At 55.6% G+C, this 9,463-nt stretch overlaps 1 protein-coding gene across 1 annotated transcript in view; it reads right to left on the reverse strand.

Annotated features, from left to right (window-relative positions):
- BCL9L (BCL9 like) overlaps positions 1–8,097 on the reverse strand; it is a 48,312-nt gene extending 40,215 nt beyond the window's left edge. The window contains exon 1 of the mRNA XM_079326737.1: positions 7,322–8,097. The gene's annotated coding sequence lies outside the window, so the exon portion shown is untranslated. The remainder of the gene's footprint in view (positions 1–7,321) is intronic.
- Positions 8,098–9,463: the final 1,366 nt, after the last annotated feature.

The following is a 9,463-nucleotide window of genomic DNA, read 5'->3' on the forward strand; positions in this document are numbered from 1 at the left end:
AATGAGGGGGACAGCTTCAGCTCCAGTGTAACCCCTGCTCTGGGAGCGCCCCAACTGCAGACTCAAGCAGAGCTGCAGCCCCAGCAGAGGTGCTGCGGCCAGCCCAAGTGGAGCTGGCACCAGGCAGAGGAAATTCCAAGCCTGTTGCTTCTGGCAGCCGCACCGGGCCCTGGCTAGAACCTTGGCAACCTGGAAACCAGCTACTCAGCAATTTTCTTGCCATCCAGAGGACTTGGTCTGAACCACAGTTTCACTTCCCCCTCCCTGCCCAAGAGGCATGGAACACCAGAGGGAAAGAAACATTTGCTCAAAAGATGTCATGGCCAAAGCCCCCCCAAACTGCTCTGCTCTGGGAGGACAGTCTGGAGCTGCTGTCATTGCCCCCACTCCCCCACTGCATCTGGGGGCCGAGAGAGCAGAGGAAACTTGCTTGGGCTAGCCCTAGGTCTCCCCAATTCCTTTTGCTCCTTGTCAGAGGAAAGTTCAAACAAGGCTGCACAGAGGCAGGACACAGGCAGCTTTCAGCCCAGCCTAACTGCCACGCTTGAGGCTCGCCTGTGGCCAGACCTGCTCCGTTCAGGCCCTGTCTGGCCCAATCCTCTGCTACAGATCAGTGCTGGAATAAATACTGCCAAGGAAGTGGTGAAAGCTCCAGTACTGCAGGGGTTTCCACAGCCTTGGCCAGCTTGATGTTGAGAAGAGTTGACCAGAGATGCAGACCTTCTGCTCAGTTACTATCCTTCAGAGCTCCCCATCCAGTTCCTCCCCACCCTGATCAGGGAGACCTACAGTGTGGGTTGTCGGTACCCTTGCCTTTTATAAGCCACTTTTTAATAAGCCAGCATCCTTTCCCAGCTGCAGCCACTCCTGAGGCCTGAAGCCCAACACGGCAACAGAACAAAGCAACAGCCATTGTACCCACTGCTGGAGCCCCTGCCCGTGTGTAGGAGAGTACAGCTATTCATTGATACACAGCTATTTAGCAGGATCTTTCTCCCAAAGAATATATTAAGATTTTGCTTTCTATTAGGAAGAATGCTTCAGAGTCCCTGCCTGCAGAACCAGGTAACTGATGCAGACATGATCAGAGAGGTACCATGCCTTGGGTGGCAAGTCAAGGAAGACTGCTCATGAAGCAGACTTCAGCAGGGAATACACTGCAACCAAAGAGAAACAGGACTCCTAACATAAACCCTTAAGAGAAAGTTTGGTATGGCCCTCCAAGCAAAGGCACAGCATTCTTTGAGAGCAGCATTTCTCTGCAAGTTGAACACTGGACAAGGACCACTGTGCTCCTGGGAGCACCAGAAGCTCCACTTGGTAGCCAAGGACGCAGTTTGCAACTCTGCTGTAACCACACGAGTCTAGCTTTCTAACTTCAGCTAGGCAAATCTTGCTGGAAAACTCGAAGATGCACAGGGCATTGAAGAGATACTTCAAGAGATGAGCTCCTGACCTCCATCTTCTCAGAGGAATAGAAAACCCTGCTTATGCCTTGAACAGGAGGCTGAGATCCAGAGAGTCAACATAGTAGGAATGATGAGCAGGAACTGGGAATCCTGGCTTCTGTCCCTAGCTCTGCCACATATTCCCTTCCTGTCTTTGGTTAAGTCACTTCCTTTCACTTTTCCTGCCAGCCTCTACTTTGGACATCAAAAAAGTGCAAGCCCTTGCTTCTGCAGAGTGCTCGAAACCTCTTCAGTCCTGTGACAGGGCAGAAGATTGCTGTGGCCAAAGGCTTCAAGACATCCAGCATGCAGGAGCCACACTGCTCACAGAAACCCCAACAGAGCCTGGCATTTCCTGTGCTTACATTTTGAGAAGCATAGAGTCTGTAAACAGCCACAGAGCATTTTCTACACAAACCATACCCTGGTCTATTCCTCTTCTAGGCTTCAGGAGTAGGAGCTGAGAAAGGAAAAGGAAAGCTGCTCAGCTGACCTGTGACAGAAAGAACAGTGCAACTGAACACAGCATTGCTCTGGACAGCACACCTTGCAAGGAGGTGGCTGTTAAACCAGTAGCAGCAAGGATGGGGAAGATCCAGCAATATCACAGTCAGGGTTAAAAAGGAAAAAAGCCCACGACAAAATAAAACAGAAAAAAACTAACCCAACCAGCACCCTGAAGAGACACAATGATGCAGACGTGCCTGAGGAGCACAGCCCTCCTGCTCTGTAGCAGATCCATCCTGTGGCCTCCCACATACTTTGGGAAGAAAGACGACAAGTAGGCATAGGCAGGAACAAGGAGCACTCTGTGGTTTTGTTCAGTATTTCAGTCCATCTCTCACTCAGGAGGAGCTCTGCTTTGCTTTCCAAGTCTCGCCCTATCTGGCATGGATCACAAACCTGGCTTCTGGCCCAGGACTTTTCTCCAGCAGCGCTCATCACCAAACAGGGTCACACCCCACCTCTGGGCACGGCGCATAGCGCAGTCCTAAAGCCATCTTGAGGCTATTACCCCAGCATCAGAAGAGGCCCCCCATTATCCCCCAGCTGGGATTCCAGGCATCCTGACTTGCATCTGAAAAATCCAACACCCAAACATAGCTCCAAACTCTTTGGGGGAAAAAAAACCCCAGCATCAAAATGCTGTTTTCTCTAGTGGCTCCAGCTGAAGCTGCCAGACCATCTGCCTGCATTGGGCAAGTCCTGTTTCCCAAAGATGCCTGGGCATAGCTTGCATGTTCCTCTGCCTAAAGCTGCCCAGAAAGATGCAGCAGGATGATGCCAGGTAAAGGCATTACCCTCCCATCACAGGCAGTGGAAAAGGGGGTGGGAACCACTACCCAATGCACCCACCTGCCAATCCAGCAAGGATACCGGGATACAGGGAAGCCACCTGTGCCCAAACACCAGCAGCTGTCAAAGAACCAGACCACCTCTTCATGAAGAGCTGAGCAAGTGGGAAGCAGGATTCATTGCACTGACTGTGCCTAGCATAGACACACGCTCAGTAAGAGCAGAACAGGTTCCCATTTCTCTCTTCGGGGCCCTGCAGCCCATTGTCCTCTCACTGGTTTCTCCAGTGCAGGATTGTAGCTGGCATCAAGGCAACCCTGTTTATTTCAGAGTCATATTTGCCTTAGATGGCCCATCCCACACCTAGGAAGAGGGGCAGCAGCATCAGATCCAGGCCCAAGCAAGCAGGACTTGGAGCCCACCAGGATGCCCAACAGCAGCACAGCCATTTCCAAGGCTTGGTACAGGTTTCAGATAGCCAGGCCAAGACAACCCATGCTCCATCTTCCTGCCAAGCTATGGCCCAGGCTGCTCTGGGGACCAGCAAGTGCTGATCTGCTGGCCAAGGATGGGAGCGAGCAAGACTCCTGACAAGCTGCCTCTCCATAGAACGGCTTCCTCTCATAGCAGAAGCGAGTGCCAGTGACACTAACTGCTTCCCCTACACTACCTCCTGCCAGGTATGAACCTGCCATCGTGAACCGGACTCAATTAGAACAAAATCCCTCATCCTCTCCACCTCTGAGTTTCAGAGAAGATTAGGTAGAAAGAAAACAAAACCAGTTCCCTGTTCCCAGGAAGGGTCTGGTGCTAAGCAGATGACCTACAACAGGCACCACAGAAGAAGGAAGGGTGCCTCTCATCCATGCCATGTAGTTTAGCTGGTGCTGCCTCCCCAAGAGAGGCTGACAAAGTGCAAAATACAGCAACAGAAACCATGCCCACCAATCTCCAGTAACAGTTCCTGGGTACCTTCCACTCAGGGCTGCCAGAGGCAGTGAGTGAAGAAGCCAGACCAAAGCAGCAAGGACTGGCCTACTGGAAATCAGCACACGACTTCAAAGCAGAAGTCGAAAAGGACTGAGAAGTATTACTGTCGCCATCCTCACAATCTGCACCACACAGAGCTGCTGAAGATGCACAACTGAGAAGCAAAGCAGCCGAAACACTTCCTAGGCCCCTTGCTTCAAGACGGGTGTATCTTTCCCCAACTTCAGCTCTATGAGAAACCTCATAGGGTAATTAAATCTCATGGAGATCAACTACATAAAGTCAGAATCCACAGCTCCCACTACTCTCTGGAAACACAGGACCACACATGAGATCACCAGAAAATGAATTTGCCAGTCAACATCCTCCTGGGAGGAAAGGAGAGCTGACACCAAGTCCTGACCTGCACTAGATTCTGATTTTCCAGAAAAGCCATGCTGGCAATCTTCCTCGCTGATACAGCTTAAATAACACAAAATATTGCTGCATCTGTACATCATATCACTATGACACCTCTACCATGCATTATATTATATACTCATGCATCTACATACCGCATTTCCCGTTAAAAATGCCAAAAGTAGTCAAATACAGCACAAGTCTCCTATGTGCCCTCTCTCCTACCCCCCATGCCATCCCCCAGCCACTGGCACAATGCTGGGTCTCAGCCAAAAGAGAAACAGCATGAGGAAAATGACATTTTCAGAGCAAGCTCAGGGCTTCTGCCAGGCAAAGGCTGTTGGGGGACAGCAGACATCTGTGGGAGGAGGTAGTAACAGAAGCTCAGGAACAGGCGGAACAGACTGCTGATGCATTCCCATATAGGAATAGCAAACTTGGGCTTTTCCACAGGGGACTTATTCTCCCAGAAGAGACCAACTTGAGAAATGGGTCCGGCACGGTATTTAAAACTGGATGTAGCCCTAAGGAATTAAGTGCTGAAAGCCAGCCTATGCCATCTCCAGGATCTGACTAGACCTGAGCAGAATAAAACCCATTACAGCAGCACATCCGGACATCCGAGGAACACAGACACATCCTCGAGTGCTTTGACCACTAAGAACTCTCCCTCCTAGCAGCAGCAAAGCCTAATGCAATCACCTGAAACAGGGAGAAGAAGCCAGTGCTGTTCTGACGCTAGTTCTGAACTGGACACTGTACTGACAAGAGATGGGGCTGAAAGAGACAGAAAACAATCCCAGGGCCCATCCTGGGACCCTGAAACCAGCTGAAGAGTAACAAAGAGCAACATCTCTACAGCAGTAAGAACCAGCCACTGGCTGATGTTCCCCATAAAGGGAACCAAGAGCCTCATCTCCAGCTGCCCCTCCTTCCCACATCTCTCCACACAGCAAGCGCTGACAGAAGGGAAAGCACTCACAGCATTCAGCAGGAGCAAACAGCAGGGGAGAGATTTTTTCTCCCCAAAACAGCAAGTATGGAGGACATGATGCCAGCTGGGTTGACAACTTGATAGAAAAGTCTAAGATTGAATTGAGCTTAGACCTCAGAAACTCCAGGCCAGTATGAGCAAAGTCCACAGCTCGTGGGCTGGAGTCAGCCTGGAACTAAAGTGCAACTCCAGCACATCCTTGGCAGCTGCCCTGGAGCAGCAAAGCCCAGTGAGCTTGCTATGTCCAGTTTTGTGATGGCCCAGTTGCTTCATGAAGCTGTCTGTCCCCTCTGTCACAATGGCCAGGGAGTCACCTACTAACAGCAACACAGTGAGATGTAAAAGAGCTTAAAAGTACAAAACACAACTATTTTACTTTCTTCAACTAAACAGCAAACATGGTTTCTAGTTTCTAAGTAGGCTTTCCTTTAGCTGCTGCCTGTTTACTTATTTCCAGTGGCAGACATCTGGAAAGAAGAAATGGACTTTCATGGGGAAGGAGACACAGTAATACCTACAACACTGCATGGCAGAAAATACCATGAAATGGATTTTCTAGGTAATGAAGATGCTGGTCAGGGTGCTAAGGAGCAACCAAACCCACCATCGGATCAGCTAAAATGGCAACACACACACATTAAAAACAAACAAAAAGGTTCTTCAGCACTTAGGTTATGTGTGCTCTGGAAAAAGTCCCAATGGAGCAGACAGCTGTTGTAGAGACAGCACACTGGTACTCTCATCTTCCCACCAAGGAGAATCAGGCAGCACTGGCCATTTTTGCAGCAGTACCAGCCTTGGGTGTGTATTACATACCCACGTGTGGTGGCAGGCATCGTTATCACAGGCACCAGAGTCAAAGGAGGTCTTGATTCAGCACCAATACAGCCTTGCCAAGTGACCTTGGGGAAATCACTTCCTCAGTGACTCACTGTTCTTATCCCTCCTGCCACCACAGTAGCAAAGCAAGGCACACAAACAACCCCTGTGTCTGATGTGACTGATGGATGGAAGGAGCTGCATGTCATTACTGCACGCCTGGCATGAAACTGCATTTCGGCAGGGTAATGAGTGGTAGCCACATTCTCAGAACAGACCCTGCAGGTCGAGAGTACGCAGCTAAGGCTCCTGTAGCATCACTCCGCAGCCAGAGGTGCATGGTTGTCCTTCGCCATGCCGTCTGCAGCCCTCTGCCGCCCTTTGCCTGGCCGAGCCAGGACACAAGCGTCTGCAGCCCGACACCCTGTCAAACAGAGCTGCCCCCGAGGCGTGCAGACGCTGCCACACACAACACAACAGCCTGCCCTGTCATGCAGAATTACTTATGTGCTCAGATATGCATCGTTCTCGCATTTCTATTCCAGCAAGTGGTTGCTAGCAGAGCAGGGCTGGAACAAGTTCACCACCTGCTAAAGATATGTCCCTAATACAATGCAGGAGAGGTTTCGTTACATCGATTCCTTTCTGTGCAAGTAAAGTACATATGTACATGTGGTGTTTCTCTCATTTTTCTTCCAAGCTGACCACATGCCTGATTTATCTCAACAAGGAACCGAAGTCTATCAAGTAGAGAGGGTAGAGGTCCCCCCTGACAGTTAGGATAGGCCCTGACAGGCGTGTTTGTTTAAACCCCATGTGAAACGTGGCGAGTTCCCATCCTCCCTGGGGCTTTAACAGCACCATAATGTTAACGTCTTGCAAAATCCAGACCAGCTCCGGTAAAACCAGACGCAACCTCAGTAAGTTCTTTGCACCCAGAGAAAAGCCCCAGTCGAGGCACTTTCGTCCTCGAGGAATCGCCTGCGGCCGCGGCAGCGATGGATGACAAGAACCTGGGAAGAGCGGTCCGAGGGATGTGAGAGCGAAAAACGGGAAGGGTCCCGCGGCCCAGGGACAATGTTCAAGGCAAGCGGCGGCACTGACAGCTCATCCCCAGCTCGGCGGGTAGGCCGAGCCGAGGCCGGCGCCGTCCTCCCGGCAAGTTATCACCGCCCTCGGGAGCGGCGGCACGGCGGCTAGCCCGGACTCTCGGGCTCGGACGGCGGCTCCCGGCCGCCCCTCCGGCCGGATGACAGCCTCGAGGCGGGCCCGGCTGCGCGGGCAAGGGGTCGGCGCGGGGGCGGCGCGGAGTCCCGGCTCCCCCCCGGGGCGTAACAATGGGACGGCGGCTGCCCGGGCCTGGCGGGGCACTCACCTCGGCGGCGACGGCGGAGCGGCTCAGGGTAGGCCGGTAGAGCCCGCCGGGGCGGCGCGGCGGGGCTCCGCGGGCTCCTGGGGGCCGGCCAGCGGCGCGGGGCCGGCGGCGCGGGCCGCGCTCATGGCTCGGCCGCCCGCCGCAGGGCGCGGGGTCGGGGCCGCTGCCAGCGGCACCCCCCGCCCCGCCGCGCCGCTCCTTCCGCCGACCGAGCCGGCGGCTCCAGCCCGCGCCCGCCGGCGGGGGTGGGCGTCCGGCCGCGGCGAGCCCCGGCTGCCCGCCCGGCCCCGAGCCGCGGACGGCTTCCCCGCGCTGCGGCGGGCGGCCGGGCGCGGGCGGCGGGGAGCGGAGCCGGCGGGCGCGGCGGCCCGGGCGCGGGCGGGGGCGCCGTGGCGAGGGCGAGGCGCTGCGGGCCGAGTGCTCCTTTCTCCGCCGGAGCCTGAATAATCATTTGGAGAAACAGGATCATTCACTTTCCTCCGAGCCGGAGCCAGGCGCTGCCCTGTCAAAATAAAAGCCCCGCGCGCCGATTAACCGCTTCCTGGTCGCGGGCGCCCCGCCGGCCGCTCAGCAGCACCGTGCGCGACCGGCACCGCCGCTGGGGACCGGGGTCGGCACTGCCGCCGGTTTCGGGCCTCCCGCGGCGAGAGGCCGGCGCCCCGCGAATGACCATCGAGGTGTCGCGCACCCACGAGTCTCACAGACACGTACGCTATGGCACACGGGTCTCGGCACCGCCAGGACCGGCAGAATTGCATCCCACTCCCCGTGAAAGCACGGGGGCTGCTCCTGCTGAGCATCCTTCTGCCCTTTATCATTCGAAACACCGGCACGCGAGGCACCCGTTCTGCTCAGGCCGACACCCTGCGTGTCCTGCTCTCGAGCATCACCGTGCCGGGGCGGTCCCAGACCTGACTCCCTCTTTGCCGCATCCTTCAGAGCCCGTGCGGAGCTGGACCTCGATCATGATTGTGGGTCACTTCCAACTCAGGATATTTTGTAATTCTATGCACAAGGCACAAGGACTAGCTCCAGCCCTTGAGAAGGGCAGCATGTTATTGTCTTCAGCAATAAGTTTTCCAGGCATTAACCATCCTCCTGCCCTGAACAACAGACTCCACGGACGGGAGCCGCACAGTGCACGCGCAGGCCAGGCTGTGGAGGCAACCCTCCCGTTCCCAGGCGATGCCACTAGCATCCTAACCAGGACGTGTCACCTTCCTGCCTGAAGCGCACCAACCGCCCAGCAGTGGGGCTGGAGGCAGGAACCACTTGGCAGCATCCCCAGGGTTGCAGAGCTCAAGGTGATGTGGGGATAAGCAGTGCAGCTCCACTGACAGGAAGCAGCGACCTCGGTTGAAAATTAACACTAGCCTCGCCCCTCCGCTCACATCCGCAGCACCGAAGCCGGCCGAGGAGCAGGCCTGCCCCGGGAGTGAAGGCGGGAACGGCGGGGAGCGGATGGGGGACAAGGGCGGGGGTGTCAGCGCCCCCTGCCGGGGCGGGGATGAGCTCCCGTTGGGGCGGGACAGCGAGCGCGGCCCCGGCCCCTCCGCGCCGAGCCCCGGCACCGCCAGCAGCGGCGCTCAGCTCGCCACGGGCAGGCAGGAGGGGTGGCGGTGAAACCCCGGACACCGCCGTTCCCCGGGCCTGATGAGGGGGATGCGGCGGAGCCCTCCCGCTCCCCAAGACGGTGCTGCAGCGAGGCCCGGCGAAGAGGCACGAGTGCCGAGGGAGGGAGGGACGGAGAGGGAGGGGTGGAGAGACGGAGAGAGAAGCGCCGGCTGTTTCCATCCACAGTTGGAAGGACGCAACATCAGTCTTTGCAGGTGCCTCTTTGGCGCTGGCACAGGGTGGCTTTGCCCGTTTGCAGAAGTGCCTGGGGAAAACACCCGAGGCCGAGGCAGACGAAGGGGGCAGCGGTGGATGTTCTGGGTTTTACCTCGGAGGGCCGCAGTCTGCACGAGTGGGCAGGCACTGGTAACCCCTTCGCATCGAGCATCGTTTGCTTACAGTAGCCACCCAAGGGAGATGTACTCCTTCGGGGAAGTGCTGAGATCATACATTTCCCTGCCTCTTTGGTGAACTCCCAACTGTCTCATCAGCAAACAGTTACGTATTTTCACACTTTCCTCCTTCCCA

Source organism: Erithacus rubecula (assembly GCF_903797595.1).
Source record: "Erithacus rubecula genome assembly, chromosome: 25".
Classification (NCBI taxonomy): domain Eukaryota; kingdom Metazoa; phylum Chordata; class Aves; order Passeriformes; family Muscicapidae; genus Erithacus; species Erithacus rubecula.